This window comes from Malurus melanocephalus, unplaced genomic scaffold (assembly GCF_030028575.1).
Source record: "Malurus melanocephalus ecotype Western Australia unplaced genomic scaffold, MMel_1.1 scaffold_386, whole genome shotgun sequence".
Lineage (NCBI taxonomy): Eukaryota > Metazoa > Chordata > Aves > Passeriformes > Maluridae > Malurus > Malurus melanocephalus.
This window is the reverse complement of record NW_026623618.1, coordinates 323,803-346,605: the sequence shown is the minus strand read 5'-3', so window position 1 is coordinate 346,605 and position 22,803 is coordinate 323,803. Positions and strand designations below refer to the sequence as shown.

The following is a 22,803-nucleotide window of genomic DNA, read 5'->3' as shown; positions in this document are numbered from 1 at the left end:
CCAAGAAAACAAACTACTACCAAAACTTCCAAACAAAGAAAACATAGCTGAGGTAACAATTCACAGGGCTGGGAGATGCAGCTAAGGATGCTCCACTGAAGCCATATAGCAGTCTTTAAGCTCACACTACTGCTGGTCATCACTTAAAGAACAAGAGAGATACACGAGCTCGCTCATGGTTTCATCTTTCCTTACCTCAAAAATATGTGGGCACAAGAGATCTCACATTGTGGCTTTAGGGGTCTGATTTGTAGACAAGACTTTAAAACTCCACAATGAAGAATCAACAGAGCTTTGACAGCCAGTAAAAATATTGAAACACACCCTCCGATAGGTAACATTTCATTTTAACCTTGGAGGAGGCATTTTTCTTTCGACAGTTGTCAAACACAGAGGTTGATAACAAGCCCAGTGTTGTCACAGTAGTATCTGGATTGCACTGGTGCAGGTGTCTTTGCAACTGCACCACTCATCACTGGCCCACACCAGTGGGATTCCTTGGGAGTGAACAAACATCACTGGACAGCATTTYACTCTGATAACCTTTCATTCACTTATGGAGAATACTCCCTCAACTTGACACCTGCCAAACACCCTCTGTGGTATGCAGCCTCAAATGCATTACAGAGYACAAAATATCTTGCACATGTATTTCCCTGCAAGAAGATACATGGATATGAAATCCTTCTAAACTCATCATAACCAGCATTAACTCACAGGAAAACTGATTTTAAAAAAAAAGGATGCAAAGGTAATTCATTCTCCCGTAAAGATAAAATTTATTCCTACAAAAGGAGAAGACATGGTACTTGAAGGAGACATAATAACACACACTGTCACATTCCAGGATGCTTTCTGCTGACTCCCACACGGTTCCAACTAAGAGATCTGTCTGAATCTAATTTTACTGCCTATTAAATTAATTACAGATTTTTTTTCCCTTTCTCAAATTTATGCTCGAGGAATTTGTTAAGATAGAAAAGATGACGATAAATTTTGTGCACTTTCTGGAAAATGATGTTTACACTTCCTCAGCTAATTTTCTGCAGTATTTCAAGTAAATCAAACTATTGCTTTTACTGTTTTCAAAATTATTTWGCAATTAATTGTTCACCCCAAACAAAAAGATGAACTGACTCATTTTCAGTGTAAAATGTTTACTTTCCTGTAATCATATTTTAAATCAACATTTGTATTGCTCTCAGAAAAGGAAAAACTTCATGGCCTTTGAGACTTCACTTTGAAAATTATTCCTTTAAATGGAGACTCTTGCTTCTCCATCTTCATGCCATTCTGTTGTGAATCACAGAACAAGAGGACTTACAGAAAACCAAATAAATTTCTTTAGCGTAAGTAGAGGGAAGGGAACTGATGCCATTTCTTATGTGACCTCATGAGTKGTTTTCTTTGTCAAAATTTACTTTACAGTACCGAAAGTGCTGGCTGGATGTTTCCCAAGTGCTGTTGTCTCATTCTTCTGCCCTCTGAGTATGTGCCTTTGAGGATTTTTTTAGGGTGCAGCTGTTAGTAGTATTCTGAAGTATGTGGAAGTCTTTTAGCCTTGAGAATGAACATTTCCTCAAGAGGATGAACATCAAAGAAAGCCAGATCTTGTAAGCTAGGAGTACCAATAAGAGACAAATGCAAACACCCTTTTGGTACTTTGAAGGCATAAGCAGATTCTACCCACTCTAGCAAAGCCAAGTTGAAGTGTTTTTCCCTCAATCTCATCGCTCCTTTCCCTCATTTTTCCAGAAATAAATAAATAAAAATGTCTTAAAATTTATTATATAGCTAGCATAAAAGTAAGACTTCCCTGATTTAAATGATACCTTACTAACCTAAGGATCTTACAATGCAAAAAATTGTGATTTTCTGTAGATGTGTGCACTGAGTTTGGAAAATTCCCCACTGCTAGCTGGGGAAAATGCAAATAAAAAACAGATGGACTGGCTAAAACCTGGAGATGAAGGCATTTTAGATACCTTGTCTGTCATCAAGACCTTCATAACCGCATCTTTTTTCCAATATGGGCATGTGGTATACACCTGCAACTTGTCAGCAAGAAGCCTACTTGCAGTTTTATTTTGCGTCCTCAAAGAGCTTTTACAAAAAAAGAGTTCCCTGTTTCTGAGCAGTGCTAATGAATGCTCTCACATCCCATATCTAGTGATTGTTTTACTTTTGGCTTTTAAGCTGAGTGACATGGTAAAGATATTTTAAGATGTACATCTAATTGTCAACTCTAAGTTCTGTCTTTGAGATTGGTAGAAGTAACAAAAACCAACTTCAGCTTCAAAAATTGCTAGGGAAATCAACAAAACTCAACCTTTATTTCCAATCTAGAGCCTATTCCTAAACAAAAATGATACTTTTGAATTACAATAAGGCAAAACTGAYCTACCTAAGGAAAATGACTGCAGCACATGAAAAAATAATCCCATTACACATAGCTCAGACCATAGTTAGTAAGTCCATTCAAAAGACCAGCTAACAGAAATCCATATGAAAAACCTTCTTGCAAATGCCTGATGCCATCAACTGTTTTGATTTTCCAAAACCACCATCTATTTATAGCCTGGCTATCAATCACAGGGACCTTGAAACAAAAATGCCTACATACCTCTCTTTCCTTGTATCTAGGCATYCATTGGAATAATTCTATGCTTCCAGAAAAGTAATTTCAATTGCTGTGTAGCATTCATTTTTAAAACAAAAAAATAAACCAAAATAATACATTGTGTGCATAACCTTGGCTAGCAGGAGGGAAATGCGTCCATGATTATTCCTTTGTTGTCAGTTGAGTCAATCTAGGTATACTTKTTTGGTTTTTAAATACAGGGTAAAGAAAACATACTTGTAAAAATGTGCATGCYAACTATTGTCTGTGCATAAGTCAAGGTTTTCAAAATCTTCTACACCAAAGTGCCTGGAACAGAGTCTTTACGTTCAGAGAATTGTAGAGAACATTTCCTATATACAACACAAAGACACAGATCAGTCCCAGATGGAGAGGGAAAAAGCAAGCTGTAAACCAGCTCTACTTCCCCAGCAATGATAACTAATTCTATAAGGCACATCATCCCCTCACATTCTTCAGCTCCACATATCATTTTCTGATTGTAAATCTCCATCCACTGAACACAGCTTTGATATCATGGGAAACCAGATGAAACTCAGATAAAATATGTAGCACTCCCTGAAGCTGCATTTAAACAATCTTATTTTTTTATCCCGGTTACAGGCAATTAAGTCACCCATAGCATGACATAAACTAGATTTGCTTGTGATAATGAGTCACATTTTCAGAATGTATTGTCTGACTAAGAGCATTGTTTACTGACATGTTTTTTCCTCAGCCGCTCCAATTACTCTTGTATCCTTGTATAAAAGATACTGTTGATTACTTGTCCATTAATGTACAGCAAAGAGATTTTTGCAACACTGGAGAATTCAGGCTAGATATCGAAATCGGTACTGCTAGCGCTGTGACAAAATGTCCCCCCTATCAATCAGTCATGACTAACTTTTACAAGGCAGGTCACAGCAACACAGAAATGTTAAATCTGTCTCTTAGAGAGAGAGAATTTTCCTTCCCTTCTGAATTTATATGTAAAATTACATGAGTGCAAGATAGAAATACTGAAGGAAAATTGTGCAGACAATAGAGGAGAAAAGTTAGGGATTTTTATAGCTGAACAAGACTTTCCCGGCTACTGAAGATCCTCCTTTTTTTAATTAACTCTCACAGGAAGGCTGAATAAAGAACTGACTGTCTAGATTTTGTGACTAAGTAGGTAATGTCATTCCCATGATTTGAGAATTGTGCAGCAGTGAAATTTATGTCTACCTTTGTCTTCCCCTTTTGACAAATGAGCTCTTAGCCCTTTCTCAGTGTGATGACACTTTCTTGATATTTTTGCTGGAGTCATTTGCTATCACACATCTTTTAYAGGAACCACAGAGTTTCATTGAAAGCTGTAGCAATACTGAGTGGTGAAACTGTTGTGCTAAGAAGTCAAACAGTTTGAGTCTCTCTGTCTGGCACTAAAAAACGTAATGGAGAAGCACTCCAGGGGCAAAGCAAGACAGACACTGTAATGTGCTGAAGGGTGAGGAGACTGATGGCAAACATATTTTATTGAGTTTTGGGAGATAAAGTCTTGAATTTCAGCATGGGCTCCAGCAAATATTTGAAGACAATATTCCCAGTTAGTGTCTTAGTCACCAGGCTCTCATTTGTTCACATTATGATGTCTCATTTGTTTTCATGCTGAAGTACTCCACACCATACTAGCTCTGACAGTGAAAGGCAGGAACAGCCACYGGCATTTTTACCTAGGCTGTGTCATCACTTATCCAGCACAAGCAGACTTAGACACCGCTGGCTTTAGACCCACCTTCAATTCTGAGAGGAGCTGTGTCTAAATAGGTGTTTGATGGAACAGATATCAGCAGTAGTGATTCCCTCAGAAACTGTTAACTTTTTTAAACACATCATAAAGTCCAAGTGCAGAGTCCGTCCTGGCAGAACATAATGGCTACTACCACTCCCAGCAGAAGACACATCATGGACGTTGTCCATCAGCCTTTCACTGAGGATGTCAAGCAGCACTCAGTAAGACAGATGAAGTTCCATGTACCACAAAGATGTCAGTATCACTGYATTTACTGTACTGGACAATCTGACACTCTGGTCCATACAATCCTCTGATGATAGTGGGGACTGAGAGGAAGAACCAGAGAAAAGCCCCAACCAATCATACAGCCAGAAAGCGAGAGCTCTCCAGAGATACCAGGTCAGACCTTCATCATCCTCTCTCACTGGCAATGAGGCAGTAGCTGCGTTGCAAAGGTGAGACAAGGAACCCAAGGAAGTGGACAGAAACATTATCCCAGGAATGGCCTTGCTTCCTAGGGATGCATAAGTAAGAAAACAAATTTAGGCTATTACTCAGTCTTGTACATATTAACCCTATTTATTAATATCCTGTGCAAATACCTGTGCCACCAGGCTATACCACCACATRCTACAGACATGTCCTCTTCTGCTGTCAAAATCTCTTCTGTGTCACATCTACATGGTATTTTATATTCCCATAATGCCTGTGAGACAGTTTACCATGAGTGACTTGGTACTGCAACTCAGTCTATTACTCACTTGTTACTTAAGGAAAATAAGGTTATTTTCTCTATTTCAGTTAATCACACTTCTGTAAATTTTAAACTAATGACTGTGAAGAAGGTGGAAGCTGACCTCTCAACAGTCAATATGCTGGCTAGACGATCAGAACTGTCCTGAACTGTGGGCAAGAGGACAGTGTTTCCAACCACCACTTGAGACATGAACAATAGAGTTTGTTTGCCCTTTAGTCTTGCACATATTGCTTAATATTCCAAAGCCATCAGGCACAATGAAGCAACCAACTGGCACAATCATGGTGAGAGTCTCTCCTTCCCATCCTGTTTTGGACAGGACAGAACTATGTTTCAGAACAAGGACTTGATCCCCATAGAGCAAACATATGAAATAGCCACAGGGGTGCCGTGTTTTCTTTTTCTTTTCTCTTTCTCTGAAGAATTAGTAATCCAAATTAAAAGCATGCCAATAAATTAGGAAATGCAAACATATGCTTTAACCAAATAGCCTGCTGTCAAGACTAACTACAAAGAATGCAAGTCATTGTTTGGCTCCCCAGTTGGGCCTGATTCTGAGTTGAGATCTCAAATTTGTTTTGGCTTTTAACAGATCAACATTGGTGGGATAGTTGTATGCAACATGTGGCCTGTAGAGCTGAATGAATACATCACATGTGGCGTTTGTCCCACTCGCCTCTTTGGAGACAGAGGGAAGATCCTCTCTATGAAGTCAAAGAGAAATCTTAACATGATCTCACAGGATACAAACCTTAGTAACAATGGAAATAAGAGCTCTTTATTCAGAACCACATGAATGTGATAAAGCAGAATGGAGGGGGGCGGGGTAAGCGGGGAATTCAAAGCTTTTTAATAACCAACAAACAAAGCAAACTCCCAGCTCTTTGTGGGCTGTCTTTGTTTTTCCCTGAAAGGCAATTAAACTACTTACTAATAGATTCTCAGGTATGACCAGAAAAATCCACCTCTGACAGACTTCAGCCTCACCTTCTCCTAGCTGCTAGGCAAACATAGGTTGTGATGTCAAGGAGAAATTACCATTATTTACTACTATTTTATTATTAATCCCAAACAAGAAAAGTGTTTATCAGCAGCCATCTGGAGCGATGTAGTTTTCCCACAGCACTGCTGATGTTGCTTTTTTCTATTCTTAGCTCAGCAYAGCAGAGATGATAGCGAGGGATCTCACTGTGTGCAAGCAGAAAGCCATGGTTAATTTAYCCCACAAAGGAAATCATGCTGTGCTCTCAGACAGCTCCAGACATAGATCCTGTCTCAGACTGAGAAACCAGAAACTCTCAACTCTCAGTGACTGCTGTGGCACAGATCATGCCTAAAAGAAAAACTTACAGTAGTTGCAAGGAAACATATTTACTTCTTTCAGTTGCTATAACAAGTTTAATGATTCAATTTTTCTCATCAAACCTCCTTCTTGTTAAAATATTCATCTCTGACYCACTTTTCTGCCAGACCTAAGGAGGAAAGCATCATCTTCAGCCTCCAGATTAAGCACAGGCACTTTCTTCTAATTTATTTTTAACTCTTCCATTTAACACAACACTGCTTTTACATGAGGTCTTATTCACAGAGTGCTACATCATGGATCCATATACTGCAGCTTCCAAAGATCATTCCTTCAAACTGTGTGGATAATGGTCCCAGAAGCCTGCATTATTAAACAATAAATATTCATGTTTCAAAGGAATTCTCAGTCCACTGCTAGACCACCAGGGGAAGAACATTTCTACAACATGCAGTAGTCCAGCTCTCATGATTTGCTAGAGCCAAAGAAAACTCAGATCTTAACAACCAGAAAACAAAGCTCACTGAGGTCCCTGTGAACCAACAGGCAGGACTCACAGGGGTCCTCTCTTAAGTTTTCCTTTTCCAAACAGTAATGCCATGGAAAACAACATCCTGTTCTGCAAGCACTAGGCAGTTGTGCAGGGAACTGTGCTCAGGGGCAGTTGCAGTTGGATCTGGAGGACGAAGAGTCAAATGCCTCCAAACAGAGAGGGGAGCTGTGCTGCCCTGATTCACACAGCACTGGTCAGTGTGAGCAGTGACTCCCTCAGTGCAGACAGAAAAAAAACCTCCAAAGACTTTTCCTTAATGAGGTCTCAATCCTCAATGTGACCCTATGGATCCCCCAGCCCACATCAAGGATTTGAACAAGCATTTTAGGTCTAGACTATCTAGATAATTCCAACCTGTTATTCTGCACCTTTTAATTCTACACCTTCTCTTACACCTTCTTCTACCTACATTTTGTGTCCTACTAGGAGAACATAATGTCTGCTTAAGMTGGCCTTGGCTTCAGAAGGACATATGGAGGCAGGTAATCTGAAAGACTGTAGGTGGATCAACTAAATTTCTGGGTGAATACTATTATCTCAATTAAATCTGCCTTAATTTAGTGCATTTTACATGTGTCATGAAAGTATAAATTCAAAGGTTTAACGCACTKAAAATAATCAACCTTAGAATTTTATTCAACTTAATTCACCTTCAGTTTCTCATCTAGGTAAAACCGAAAATGAGTTAAATTTCCAAATGACTTAAAGGGCAGCACAGGATGCCCAAAATATGCACAGATATATGACAGCATCAAACTTGCTCCAGGATACAGCATATACACTGTTGTCCCTGAGGCAGTAAAGTTATGAGTCTTCCTATTCTATCCCATCTTTAAGGTAAATTATCAACCTTATATTGGTATGACTCTGCTGAATCTTGTCATCTCAAAGGGAGCAAATTGTATTTCCTGCCCCATGCATAGTGTACATACACAGGTGACCAGGATATTTCATAGCAGTGTTTCCTCCCCAACATTTGGAGAGATCATGAGCCACCTACTCTGCTTGATTTTGAAGGTGGCTTCCTGCTCTGTAGAACYGGGCCCTTACAGAAAGTACAAAAATTTGAGGAACAGTCAGTTTGACCCCAAATCTTACAGACTCTGTCTCAATTTATGTGATTCATATTGGCTGGTGAGATACCAGCAGSAGCATCACAACAGAGCATCAAAACATTGTTAGGTAATCTTTTAAGTCAACAACATAGTACTGAATCAACGTGACAGGAAGCCTCCAGATCTTGATTTTACATTGTTTTCCAATGYATCACCAAAGGCTGCTCAAAGAATGAAGGTTTGTTAACACGTGCTTTGTTCTATGTCCGGTCTTTTCAGCAGACTGTTCCTGCCCTTTCATCTCTGCCTTTCCTCACCGCTTTTCTGACGGTTTTGCTTTTTAGTTTTGTCTCTAATTGGTTATTTATCATCTGTTCCAGCGTGAGATTCTTCTGGCTTTTTGATCAACGTGTTTACTGCAATGGATGAGCAGCTGGAATACTTAGAATACTATCCAGATGAATACAGCTAGCAGACCCTACGGCTCCTAAAGTACCACGCATTAAACCAGAGGGAAATACTCAGATGTTGTGGTTGGGTGTAGAATAACACTGCTGGGAACTGGCAGCCAGTTACTGTTTAACACCTGGGTCTGAACATCCACAAATCATGRCACACTTTCAAGGTGGAGCTTTTATTGGGAGCCATCTCTGCCAGCAGGTATGCAGAGCAAGAAAAATGAGATGACAGCTTTACCTTCTGCAGTATTCCTACTAAGCAAGTAAACTGCCTTTGCTTTAAAACAGTCACAAAATCTAGAAAAATGAAGGAGAATACCTGTCTTATTGAAGTCAGTGCAAAAACTCTCCTTTGCTGGACTGCATGGAGAGAGAATGCTTTCAGGTTATAAACATTTGTGAAGCACCTGCAATCCTCCCCCTGGAAATGACTCTTTGGTATTCCTTACAGAATACACTTTGAATTGTGGAATACAGAGCATTTTAGACATCATTTTTCAAAATGCACTTTCTCTGGTTCTCATATTTTAAAGCAGAGCCCTGAAAACATGGGTTTGTGTCAGCTRGAGAGACAGCCAGATGCCATATGTCTCAGAAGGATGAACTGCAGTCTCCACCTCAGCAGACTGCTGACCACAATCTAACATCATTATGGAATGTCAGTGTTATTGTCTCCTTCCCTGATGGTCATTTATGTGAGAACACCTGGCTCATATGCCTCTTTTAATCCCCACTTCTTTCTCTATGCATGAGAAACCACCATTATCATCTGATATTCCAAGCACCTTCCCTCTTTTCCTGTTCTACATGAGCCCCTCTGCAAATTGATGGCTGTGACTGCTCCATTGTGAGGGGAACTRAGAATTCCAAAGCACCTACAGAGAATTGAAATCAGACATCAAAAATCCATTGGTCCAACTATAATTTCAAAACAAACAAAYAACTTTGGGTCATCTGCACCAGCTCCCACTTTCCATCAGTCTCTTSTACCACTGATGATTCAGAGACATTGCCACAGAAGTCCATGAGTTTTAAGGAAAAAGAAAGAAAAAAAGTTAATATTTCTTCAGGTTTTACAATTGGTCTGCATGAGTGAGACAGAGAAACAGGACAAGTCAATAATGTTACTTGGGTCTTTCCTTTATGTAGCAACAGGARGAATTACAATATGAGAGTGCAGCTCCTCATCCTGACTCATTCTAAGAGTGGCTGAGTGGATGAGAAGCCAGCAGTGCTGGGGACTACCTGCAAAAAAAACAGGGAAAATGCTTGGTCACAGCCCCCTGAAGGCACAGGCAACCTCTGGGATGTGCTTAGACTCATCTTGCTGCTCAGCTGACTCCTCAGTAATATGAAAAATTGTAATACTAGGCAATTAAGGCAAATTATCACAGTTTACTCAAAGAAGGCCRAAGATGAGAAAGGGAAAGGATCCCTAAAAACTTCACTAAAAATGCCATTGTACTCTTATTATACGATTAAGCTGGAAGTGCCTACCAAACTTCAGCTTGTGGCAAATAACGTAGCAATCAAGGTTTCAACACTATTCATCCTCTTTCCCCCTTTTCTTTTAAAATGCTCCTGGTTAATTTTGCACAAACAAGAAAACAGGAACAGCACAGCAAGGCAAGAATAGCTTGTGAGTAAAACCAGATGAAGAATAACATATTTACATAGTGTAATGACTTCACTATTAATTCAAACAAACCCAGACCCCAATTCTCAGCAGAAAGAGTGAGCACATGCAGTCCAGGAGGCAAGAACAGGGTGGCTTCAGACTACATTTATGTCTGCAGCCCCTGAGTTAGAAGAGACTGCTCTAAGTTTCAGTCTGCAATAGCCACAGGGGGCCCATCTTTCATTCCAGACACTGTACTCTGACTACACCCTCTTCTTGATTTTATGGGCCCCTTTTCATTTCCAAGCAAGACTTCCTTCAGTGCTAGGGACCATAACGCAAAAGACAGAACAGTAGGATTTCAGGGAATATCTGATTTGTAGAAAAAAACTTCCACTTAATCTGATAGAAATGGGGGGGGAAAGAGAAGGGAAAGAAAGAAAGAATAATCCTACACAATTTCTGACTCAAGCTAAAATGGACATTGTCCTATTGTAGTCATTGTCAGCAGGCAATTACCTAGAATTCTGGCATTTAACATGGAATTAGCTATAAATCTGTTCTCCACTCTCAAAATAAACTGTTCTGCAGCTGAGACTTGTATTTATTCTCTTCCCTGACACCYTTTATCCTATCTTCTAAACCTATGTTTTCAAGCACTCTCTTCTTTCTGTCTGAAAATAATATTCTTTATATGTAGTTACAGATCTCTTCTTTGTTCCTAGATGTCTTGGATGTTGGTCAACAAAAGGCCATTAAAAAATTTAATCCCCTATGTTTGGCACTACATCAGACTGAGAGCAATTTCTTTGTAACAGCCTTTGGAATAAATAAGCATTCGGGGGGGGCTTTTTCCTTATACTGGTCACCCACACTTTATAGTGGGTGGCCCTTTCGTTTATCCCATTACTGTATTTCCACTTCTAAAGCTAAGCCAGATGCAGCAACCTGATACTACTTTTCAGTTCTCACAACTTTAGTTGTAGTGAAAAACTTCCGTGTATATCTGATTCTTGTTAGGCAAGGCAAAGAAGCAGGAACCATGGTAATATTGCACCACCTTCTTGACAATTTCTATTCTGCACAAGCTGGATTCCCCAGGGTACTGCATGCTTCCTTAGCAGGCATTTTTCACATTTTGAAGCCCTGGAGAGAAAACAAGGAGTCATCCTATATCTGAATCCTTCCTGTTGGCATTGTAACCTTGCCCAGAAGCATTGTCTAGGTGCTGTGCTTTCTTAAAGTTCTACCTGATCAGTTCCTCACCTGCTAGATAGCCTACATAGCAAAACTGACAAGGGCAGAAAAGATTTTAGGTGTTTTACTTCATTAGTTTTWTCTGTCTTTTTTCTTTCTTCTTTTTCATTTATGCAGATGGACCCAGTGCAGCAGAGTTTAAATGGTTGTCTGTGCCAAGGCCACATAACAGAAGTACACAGTACACACTGTGCCAAGTACACAGTACAGAAATAGTTCATGTAACTGTATGATTATTTCTTTTTTCTGAATTTGTACCCTTCCTTTCAGAAGTGCTAAATATAAGYGATAATGACTGTAACTATTATCTGAGAGAGAAACAAATACAAATCAAGATGGCCACATTTAGCAGTCAAGTGGGAAAAAATGTAGTTCTACTTTTGAGTGATACCCATGGAAACATATTTTAGAGAAATAACTTGATTTCCTGAAGTGTAGTTTACAGAAAAACTTTGTCTATTTAACAACTCAGAAAAATTTCTTAGAGCTTGGGTATGTGCAGARTTTTTCCTTAAACTTCTTGCTGAAACCAAATATTGACCACAGCTATGTGATTATAACAAAGGAACTTCTTCCTTACTTTTTGTTGGAGCATTTGCTTGAAGGTGTAAGGGACATGTGATTTATTGTTTCCCTATACCTCACATGACACTACAGAAGGAAAAGAAAAAAATAATTTGAATTAGACAGCTATTTAGGTAGTTCTACAAGTCTTAGGTAGTTCAACTAGCAGTAGTGAAGTTATTCAAATGCTTGATGTTTATGCTTCTRATAATACAAACACGTTTGTAATAGTTTACCATACACAAGGCATGATTACCCTCTTGGGCAACAGATTATTTTCCTATTACATGACAAGGAGGCAGAAAAGCAGACTAGACTGACATGAATTAAAAGCACTTCATCACAGAGAAGTAATGAGCACTAGGTGGTTTTCCTTAGTCATGAGAAGGGTATTTCCCAAGTCAAGCAATTCCCTTTCAGTTTCCTTCTCTTCTAATTCTCCAGGAGACAGGATTGCTCAGAATACATTGCAGTCAAAACAAGGAGAAGCACATTTCCCTGGCAGATGTCCTTTGGGCCATGTCTTTAGCTCTGATGAGCACTTGGCCTGGAGGATCTCTCTCCACCTGCACTGAACTAACACTTACATCAGCCGTGGTCACACACCTGCTCTGCTGAAAGAGCTGCAAAACCCACCAGGCAGCTCTTTGCACACCCAATGTTTAAATTCACCTGAGTGTTCAAATGTTTTGTGAAAAAACGTAMGGAGAAAAGCCCCAAAACAAAGTAGAAAATGAGCTCTTTCCCTCCGACCATTCATTCTCAAAACAGGCGCAATTCCCATTGTCCCACAAAGTCACTCCCTACTAGTAAAATCAGCCCATAAAGTATCATTGTTCAAAAGCTGGAGTGATTTCCTTGAAACCAATTCAAAGGTTCATATGAGACAGAAGCAATCAGCACTTTGTCTTACTAAGAGGAGCTCTCTAAACTGAGGCACTGGGGCACAGTCTTGCTAATACTTGCTGCTTGAAAACCCATAATTGGTCATTCTGGCACACTGTTCTTATTGTAATCAGCAGAACAGCACCTAAGTCACCTCAGGACTTGGCCTGAAGGCTAGAGAGTGCTTATCTGAAAGGATTAACGATTAGGAGATAACCTCCAACAACCTTACCTTATGAGAGGTAAACTTCGTCATAAAGGAAAAACATGCATTTAAATAAAGTATAAAACATTCATTTAAACATCAGTATAAATAAATAACCAGTCAAAATTCTGGTTTTGAGGATGTTAGGCTATCTTCAACTGCAGCAAARGGATATATGAATTACTTAATACTTAGCCCAAGCATTAGACACCACATAGCGTATTTATAAARATTTCATTTAATATATTTATCCAGGCTTATTCAACAAAGAAGCATTTTTCCTCACTTGAGCCAGTGCAATCATGCTGAAGCCTACAGGCTGTCTGTGTGAAAGAGCATGAGCATGGATACTGAGAAGCCCCTCAGTAAAACATGTYGTAAGTGCATGTCCATCAGTTAGGCCTATGTATTCAGAATATTTCTTGAACATAAAATCTATTTTGATGTTTTTCTAACACATTCTGAGAGAACATAATGATTCTGCTCCAAAATATCCCTTCTAAATATTTTCTTATTTTTCCTTATCTTGCATTAACAAGACTTACCCTATTTGATCATGAGACTGGAAAAACAAAAGAAGAAGCACATCCTAGTGGATTTAAWTTTTTCTTTAAACAGAGGACAAAGCTGGCCTGCACACACAGCCTTGCAATCACTGACCTATTTCTCTGCTGTGGTTTCAAGTCCTTATTATAAAATTCGGTGAAGGGAGATGGAAGGCACTGGCAAATATCAGCATCAGCAGTAGTGCAACAATCTGTCGCACCACTAAGACCCAGCCATTTGTGGAGTGGTGGACAGCAGGGAGTGCATTCTAGGAGCAAAATACAAATGCCTGGATCATCCCCAGCACCTCTTTCCGCTATTTAGACAGACATTTGCTTTCTTTACTCGCTTCTTTTCAGTGTCAGCTGCTTTTTACTCATGGCTAAGCCACAGTTGTTTATAACACACCAAAAATCAAAGTTAATGATCTTAGAGTCAAGTCAAAGTACATCTGGTCTGGAAATGAGACTCTSTCTTAGGCCCATCTTTGCTGTAAATAAACACACATCTAAATGGAAAAACACCCTGTGTGCTACAGATTTGCTGAGGAACGTGCAGTAGTACCCTTATCATTCCTATCAAGGGTAACTCAAGAATAACTTCTGAGAAGTTCAAAAGAAAAGCAGCAAACTGTGGTTTAAATGGGACTCCATTAGGCAGAACTCTGTTCATGACTCGCCCAGATCACTGCTTTTGTTAGCAAGCTATATGAATAGCAGCAAAGCTATTTGYAGAGCATCAGGCTGGGTGCAGGCTCCCATCCTGCCAGAGAGCTTTTAAATGTCCAATCCAGAACTGCTGTTATCTGCTCTGTGGAAAAAGACTTGATGTAAACAAATGGAAATTGGGGCTTTCCCAGGCAAAATCAGAAATGCAGGTTTAAAGTTATTTGGTAAATCAAAAGGCTGAAATGCCCTGATCTTGTAATCTCTTCCTAACATGGGCAGTCCTCACAGTGACCCCCTGGTTTCACTGAGCTTCACAATAGATTTACTCATTACAGACTTAGCTCCTGAGATAAGATTTGAAGAGCAGGTCATCAATACGTGACAGGAGAAAAATTACGAAATGTAAATYTTCTGTTAGTTGGAAGCATTCACTTTCAGTTATTTTAAAGCAACTTGGACAGACTTTTGAAGAGATGTATGGAGATGCTGTTTTGGTCACAGAAAAGCAAAGACCATGTTCTGTCAATTTTTCTGAAACACTACATGCACTCATCTATGTAGTGAGTAATGTCATGGTCTGACAATGTCCACAAAAATAAATTTTTTACATCTGAAATGTAACTCTCACAAAGCTTAAACAATCTGCTTTTGCAGACAAACCTGGTCCATAAATATATGTCATTAGACCATTACTTCATGCAGAAAAAGCAGCTGTAGAGCACYCCATAAATCTACTTCTGCTTCCTCTGAGCAAAACCTCAGTTCCAGTTTCAGAGTTAAGACTCCAGTCCAATATTATGGAACAAACATATCTGAGAGGATAAACCAGATCAAAGGCTTAATCCTGTCTTTCTCCATTGGTAATTATGACTGAGACAGTACCTACACTTAGGCTGCTTCATACTGCCACCAAAGCTACTCCAGAAAACTATTTTAAGTAGCTGTAAAATGTCCTGCACACATGGCCCCCATCTGATGGGATTACTGATTGAAGGGTTTGTCTCCCAAGCATGAACACAGCAAAGGAATACATGATACATGAACACACCCTAATARCACCTCATCTCCCCAGAGGTGCAAGAAGTTGGTAAAGTCACCCTTCATTTGCTGCCATTCAATTAACTGCCAAACCTTCTTTTGAAAAATCAGGAACTAACATGCCTCAGAAAGCATATGTTATCTCAAAAACCCCACCAGTTTTTACTGAAGAATTTGCAAGAAGCAGAACTACTGAAAGCTACCAAGATTCCTGATATGGAATCTACAAGAAGAACGATCAAGCATCAYAAGCAGGAAAAATCCTAAAAAAAAAAACCCCAAGAGCCGCTTTTTTAGAATGGTCTTGGGAATAAGATATTAGCAAAAGGAAAAAAAGCAACAAGAAGTGCTGAGAAATAGATATCTAGGTACAATTTAGAGGCTGGTCTGTGCCCAAACCCAGGACTGATGAATACCCCGAACAGGCCAGGCTATCACTGGTTCTATAGGAATGCTGCAGTGTTCAGGATTTCAAGGGAARAGACAAACACATGCTGCCATGCTTGAAAAATATACTGCTTACATGCACATACTAACACCTGTAAGAAAACCATTGATGAGTTCACTTTAAACATTCCTTCATTTATCTAGATAGATGTCACATGAACATACAGCAGAAATGTAACATGGGACCATGTTGGTGCATGGCAAATGATAACAGAACAAAACAAACAACTACATAGTTTGGAAAGATCATTATAMGCATGCTATATCTGTTTGTAATTTTTTCTATTGAGAGGCAGAAGAGAAATCTTGATTAGAGACAAGACCTACATGGCTTTATGCAAAGTAGGAGTAGGAATTCAGTAAAAATGCAAGAAAGGTTCAAATATAGCTCTAAAGCAGATCTAAAAAGACCTGAATGAACTCCAAAGCCTTTTAGGATATGTCAACAAATCCAATTGAAAACACAGCAATTCTATCAAGCAATCTGTAGGTACTTACATATTGCATATTGGTATCCCTGCCAYGGAAGAATTTGGTTTAGCTAGCCTAGTTAGGAAACTCTTAATTTAGGTTTTATTTGCTTTTCTCTTTTGAAAGCAGCTTACCATTTTCCTCTTTTTCTTTTATGGGCCACCAAATGACATGTGACCAAATGTACCTATTTAGTGAAAATGGGTTCCATTAGTATGTAACCTTAWACTTGCATTGTTTTCTTCTGAAGGAAAATAATGGAGAACAGGTGGTGATGCTTAGCATCAGGCTCCTGTTTCTAGAATTACAATCTACTGGGAGCCACCAGCAATGTCTGAAAGCTGTCATAAGTGCTCGGAACTAGTAAGATCCAGAGCACACTCAATACATTAAAGCTTCTTTTTGAAAATTTAAGTAGGTGTGACAGGAGAAAACTGGCTGAATGGTGCAGGGATTCTAACRTGTCCCTGCAAAGGGTCCTGATTTCCTTCTGCATCCCACAATAAATAACTCAAGCTGGCCTCCATTTCCACAGCAGAAATTAGACATTTAAAAAATTCAAATAGGTACCATATGCACTATAAACCTTTCTGTTTTAGCATTCAAATGCAGACTCATTCACATTGTTGGAAAATATGGGATTTAAATTCTCCTAGAAGAACTTCAAACAGCTGTTCCCTTACACTTATTTATTCTTTTCTCAGTGCCACAAAAACAGCGGTGCCAATAAATGTCTCCTTGATGTTGTTTGAAAACCTACTGAAGTCACACGGCATAAATAGTTTTACCCAGTGAGTCACAAAACCACACATAAAATGAACATTTCTTTGCTTTATCAATCCCATCCTTACCTTACTGAGTTGGAAGAGGTTTAGAAATAATTCCATGTAACCAACTGAGTTTTCCAATGACTTTTCACAATAAACACGAGACAGAAACACCAGCTAACAGACCTATCTATGCAAGCAAACCAGCATTAGAGCCATGTTTTAAAACGTGGCTCTGGAGCTGAGGAGTAGGCCAAAGACAACCCATATTTGTAAGGCAGTTTCAACGGACATACAATTTTACAAAAGCAGATGTGGAAGGCAGGCTGGCATCCCTAACTGCTGCTATATGTCAGATTTGCACACTTATATGAGGAAAGAATTAATGCAGGTTTGTTTTGTGACACTGTAGTTTGAAATTGAATAAAAAGAGTATAAAGTTATTTGCAGGGCCAGATTTKCTGGTGGTGGAAATTGGTAATTTCCCACTAATTTCCACAGGAATATGACAAGTAGCTCCAACTAGTCAGATTGTTCTTAACAATACAGATTTCTTGCACAACTATATGAGAWCAATGTTATGCTTATTACTACTGTAGTTATTTCTTTTGGGGGAGCTTAGCCAAAGTGGTCCCTGCAAGTTGAAATTATTTTATTCTTCAACAGGCTTTGGGGCAGAGTATGGGTATATTAGTCATATTGAGCCTCACCTGTGTTAGCTTTCCCCTAAAATAAAAAGCAGTGTGATGAGCTGCAATTCTACAGAAATCACAGTCTGATTCAACAGTGCCCAGGAAATGCTTTCACTGCTTCTGTCTTTCCTCAAAGAATTAGAGTACTAATAATGCCTTTTTTTACCAGCAAGCCCCATGCAAGTGTCTCTCTACTGCAGGCCCTGTGGCTATGATAAAAAAAAAAAAAAAATTTAAGTGCCCATTGCTTTTAAGATACTTGAGAAGGAACACCACCTTACAGGGGCAACACAAGCTCAGGCCACAAAACCAGGAGAGACAGGAAAAGGCAACAGGGCTAGGCAAAAGGGGATAGCTAACACTACTTTTTTTTTTTTTGTTTTCTTGCCATTGTGATGAAAACAAAGTTTTTCTCTTCAAATTTTGATTTCTGAAATGAAAAACACATCTGCTGTCAGAGTTTTGGTGTTTCTATTTTTTTAGCCAAAGAACACCTAGCTTTGTGCTACAAATATCTTAATTAGTCTTTCCAYCTGATATCAGGTTGCTGAGGTAAGGGATTATGTTAAATTGTGCCATCACATTCACCTAAAATCAGCTGTCTTCTTAATTTCCTTAATACAGTAAACATTCCCCCTCATTTTTCACTCCTGTTAACCTGAATCCAGATAAAGAATTGTAATCTCCTCTAGCATGTGCATCAACAGCAAAGTTCTTGACTAAAACACAATCACGATATTATTATCGTTATTATTATCATTATCATTATTGTTATTATTATTAGTAATGTCTGAACCAAAAAAAGTTCACAGCCTGATCACAGGAAAGGTTTCATCTCCAAGGGATAGAATAATTCTCATCCTGTTTGTGAACTGACTAAATTTGAACTTTGTAAAACAATACACATGAAAGCACATATGCCATCTTTAAAAAAACCTGTTTTATAATAATTTTTCTTTCATTCCAAACTCCAACCTCACCTTCAGAACTATCTATAAAAGGAAATTTGCTATGCTTTGAGCAGTGAATTACATTGAATAATTATATTTAAAATTAGGGGTAATATAGTTTTCAAGAGACCTAATTTCTTTAGAGTTTTTTCTTTTCCTTAAAAAGAACTGAAGTTTTTGTGTTTTTATCAAAAACACAAACTTGAACTTCTTGCTTGAACTTCTTGCTTGAACTTCTTTTACAATGTTTTCCCTTTTTGTGATACTAGAGATTGCAAAAGTAGTTCTCATAACAACAGAGTATTAGTTTAAAAAATCTGGTAAAATAAATTAGAAACTTCCTGCTTTATCCACATGCCATGAATTGTCTTAGTATATATATATGCATATATGCACAGATATATGTCATATATAATATAAAGAATATCAAATTAGGATATGTTATTACAGTTGGAAAATGAGAGACATTTAAAGGTAGAAATGCTTTAGTTTTCTTCTTGAAATCCTTTCCTGACTGATTGTTTTCTAAATCGATTTAAGCACAAATTCACCTAAGCCTGGAGTACAAAGATAGTAGTTTTAGCTCTTACAAATACCACAAACTTACAACTAYTGTACTGCTGAAATTTTCTTTCAAATCAGAGAACTTGCACAGGTGGAAATAGATCAGTGCAACYCAGAAAAAAATGAGATTTTCCAAGTTATAATAGCTTGCAGTGCTTTTTCTTCTCAGAAGAGAACCCTTGGATTTCAATTCCACATGGCCGCTTGAAGAGGCAGCAGAATTATAACACTGCATTTTGACAGGATAACTGAGCATTAAGTCCTTACAGTACCTTTTCTTCCTCCATCCTCAATAAGATACTACTACTGCTAAAGTTAGCTCCATTGAAGATGTGAATTCTTTTCCTTGYGAAAGAAGAGGCAGCAGTGATTAATTTACCAAGAAACTACAATATTACACCAAAAGATAAACATGGAACTGTGCGTCTGACCTTCCTAAAAGACTAATTTTTGTTGCCTTCCAGACATAATGGTTTTACCATCTTTCTTCAAAGAAAAGACATCTACATTTTCAAAACAAAGTGTTGAAAAGATGAATCTGTCCTGAATTGTATCATCCTGGACTGGCTGGTGGATGGTCCACACACATTAACTGTTTATAATTCATAAGGGATAATGTTCATGGTACCATGATTTCAACAGTTTGCTGACCAAAAAAAAAAAAAAAACTGTTTAATTTTTACCCAGATTGCATTTCCCCATAAGCAGAACATTAGTACCTTGTGGCAGACAAACTGCATTGCACTGCATATGACACAGTTGTTCACCCTTCCCAGTTTGTGGAATCTGGATCCAATTTTCAAATGAAAGATCACTTTGCTGAACATTTATTTTTCCTGTGGAATCACTGTTTGGTGAATAGGCTGCTTTCAGCCTTGGGAGTTATTTATTTAGATTTTCATTCTCTTCAAAATGTTGGTGGAAAATGTTTGTCTGTTGGAGGGGTACCATATGCTTCTGATCTGAAGATTGACTGACTTCTACTCTTTTAAAAGTGAGTGAGCAAGCAGAAATAGAGACAGAAGATTAAAAGATCATTAAGTATCTAAATGAACTGGGAATTACAGTCCCAGTTTCAAGTCTGTCAGATGAATTGAGTTTCAGTCTAATTCAGAGTCCTGGGAGCCTAAATTTCTATACACTCAAGAGTTAATATAACATCAGAAAGAGATGGATGAGAGAGCATGAAAGCTGAGAAGGATAGAAAATGAATGTAGCAGTAACCTGCTGATTCAAGAGCAAATGCAGGTTCCCAAAACAAATGCCCTTCCTATCTGCAATAAATTATGGTATTGTTTTGCTAAGAATCAGTACCRATTGTGAAAACAGTGCCTTTTTTATTTTTACAAATTGAACAATTAAATAGAAAAGAGCAACWTTTTAATTCCAATAATTTYATGTGAAAATGGAGCAATCTCAATRAAGTTTTAAAGTTTCCATKAYATTWTTTTCTGTTTTCTCTTAAGCATTAAAACATTCCCTAAGTTCTGATGTTACCAGGAATTCTGGAAACAGAATATTTTGTCAAAAAAATGGAGTTCCAAAAGTAGACAATATATTAGGTATACATCTTTAAAAAACACATATTCCAAAGCAAGTTTAGAAAAAACATTCTTTAAAGGCATATTTGATTTAAGCARGATAATTTTCAACCTGTGCACTTCCTATTAAACTTTATGTCATTTCATTTCTTCTGTGTTTCTCTTCTCTAAAAATACTSCCCATTGTGTAAATGTTTGGATTGGTCATCTATATATAAACATCTTCCAAATGTTTTGAATTCCTTAAAATGTCATATATTTGTTTCAGAGACGAGCAGGGGAAATTCAGACAGTATATAATGACAAGGTTCKGGAATCAATGCCATAGAAATTTAACATAACTGATGACTGAGCCAAAACATGATGCTTGAAATCCAACAAACAAAGTATTTGTGTTCCCTGTGAATACTATATTAAATACACACATTAAAAACACTGTGCTCAGATATCTAATATGCTATATGCACAAAAACTGCAGAATGAACAAATATACACCCTTAGCTGAGATGTTTTTTCACCAGCAAAACAGGTGTCAAAATCAAAGATTTTAGCAAGCAAAGAAGTTCAGGAYAGCAAGTTCCTTTCCACATCAGCTTTAGAGAAGGGAGCAGACTGGACTTGGTCACATTTACCAAAAATCATGTACTGCTTTAGCCATGAATGCAACAAGTCTCTTCACATCAATCAGCTGGTCACAATCTTGCTCTTGAGCACAGTGGAGAGGCAGTGGCTCTGCCTAGTTTGTCACTGAACCTGAATGGTTGGGATCCAAGCCTGAATGCCAAAGTATTTAAACGTGTGTTAACCATGGCTTTTAACTGTTTTGGAGTTTGCAGGTGTAAGAGGAGATCAAAGGAAGGTTTATTTTTAATTTTTTTTTAATACTAGCAATGCTTGTTAAGTCAGAGATGGTAACCGGAGACTGCTGGAAGGGGAAAACAAAGGAATAAGGTTATAGGCAAGTGGAGAAGGACTTCTCCCAGACTTCGCCCTGCTCCAGCCAACAGCCACTTAGACACATCTGAAGCTGGAAGTTGCACCCCTGTGTTTAGCTCAGATGCAACTGAAGCTGGAACTTCAGTACCTCCGGTGCAATCCCTCATCTCCCTGTCTGTCTCCTCTCTGTTTGAGCAGCTCCATATGGCTCCCACAGCATCATGTGGCAACGAGCTCCACAACATGAAAAAATGGTTCCTGGCTGTCTGATCATTTCACACTGTCTGCTCTTGGCTCCTCTTCTACAGCAAACACTGAGTGATTGCTCCCCACTCCCCTTCTCCTGACTCTTCACTACTTTATTTCTCTCCATCCTGTTCTCCCATGGGCATCCCTTTTCCCARTGGGGTCTTTGCATTCTATTTACTTTCACCTGTGTTTAAGCAGTTCCGCTGTTATGATCATCCCTGCTGTTCTCCTTYGTTAAATCCTGACTGCTTTTATATCTTCTAGCAGTTATTCAGCACCATGAAATTAAAACCAGTTTTAAAAAAAAATGCCCTCTTGGCTGTTTGTTGTTTCACTTCCTGATATTCCACTTGGATTTTTTTTCTTTTTTTGGGGTTCTGAAAAATATTGCTGTTAAAACATGCTGTTAAAATGAACTTTAGAAGAAGCCAATGTTCACAAAATGTCCTCTAGTARCTACTCTTTAAATTAATTTCCTAACAATAGGGTCACTTAGGACAGAGGGGGATCAAAAGTAAAAGCAGTGATGGTTTTACCAACAAATGGTCAAAGCATACAAACACAAAGACTTCAAGGGAGTCAAGAGTATCAGGAGCACCCAAACTCCCCATACTGCAGGGGCAGACAAATGCATTGTACCATTGAAAGGGCATGATTTTTGTCTGTGGTTCATCTTCTSTGCTCAGACTGCTCAGCAGCATGGATCACCCTGCCTGAATTTCACCCCTGTGCCACCTCAGCACCGTTCAAGCTGTTCTCACACAGAAACCAATTTGCCATTTGATCAAAGGGTAGAATTCAAATTTAAAGGGCTGCATTGCAAAAGTAAAACAACCCCCAAAAATCTTTAAACAAAAAAAAAAAAAAAAAAAAAAAAAA

The 22,803-nt window shown here is 38.5% G+C and overlaps 1 protein-coding gene across 1 annotated transcript in view; it reads right to left on the bottom strand.

Annotated features, from left to right (window-relative positions):
* DKK2 (dickkopf WNT signaling pathway inhibitor 2) overlaps positions 1-22,803 on the bottom strand; it is a 41,658-nt gene that overhangs the window by 7,268 nt on the left and 11,587 nt on the right. The gene's annotated exons all lie outside the window — the stretch shown is intronic.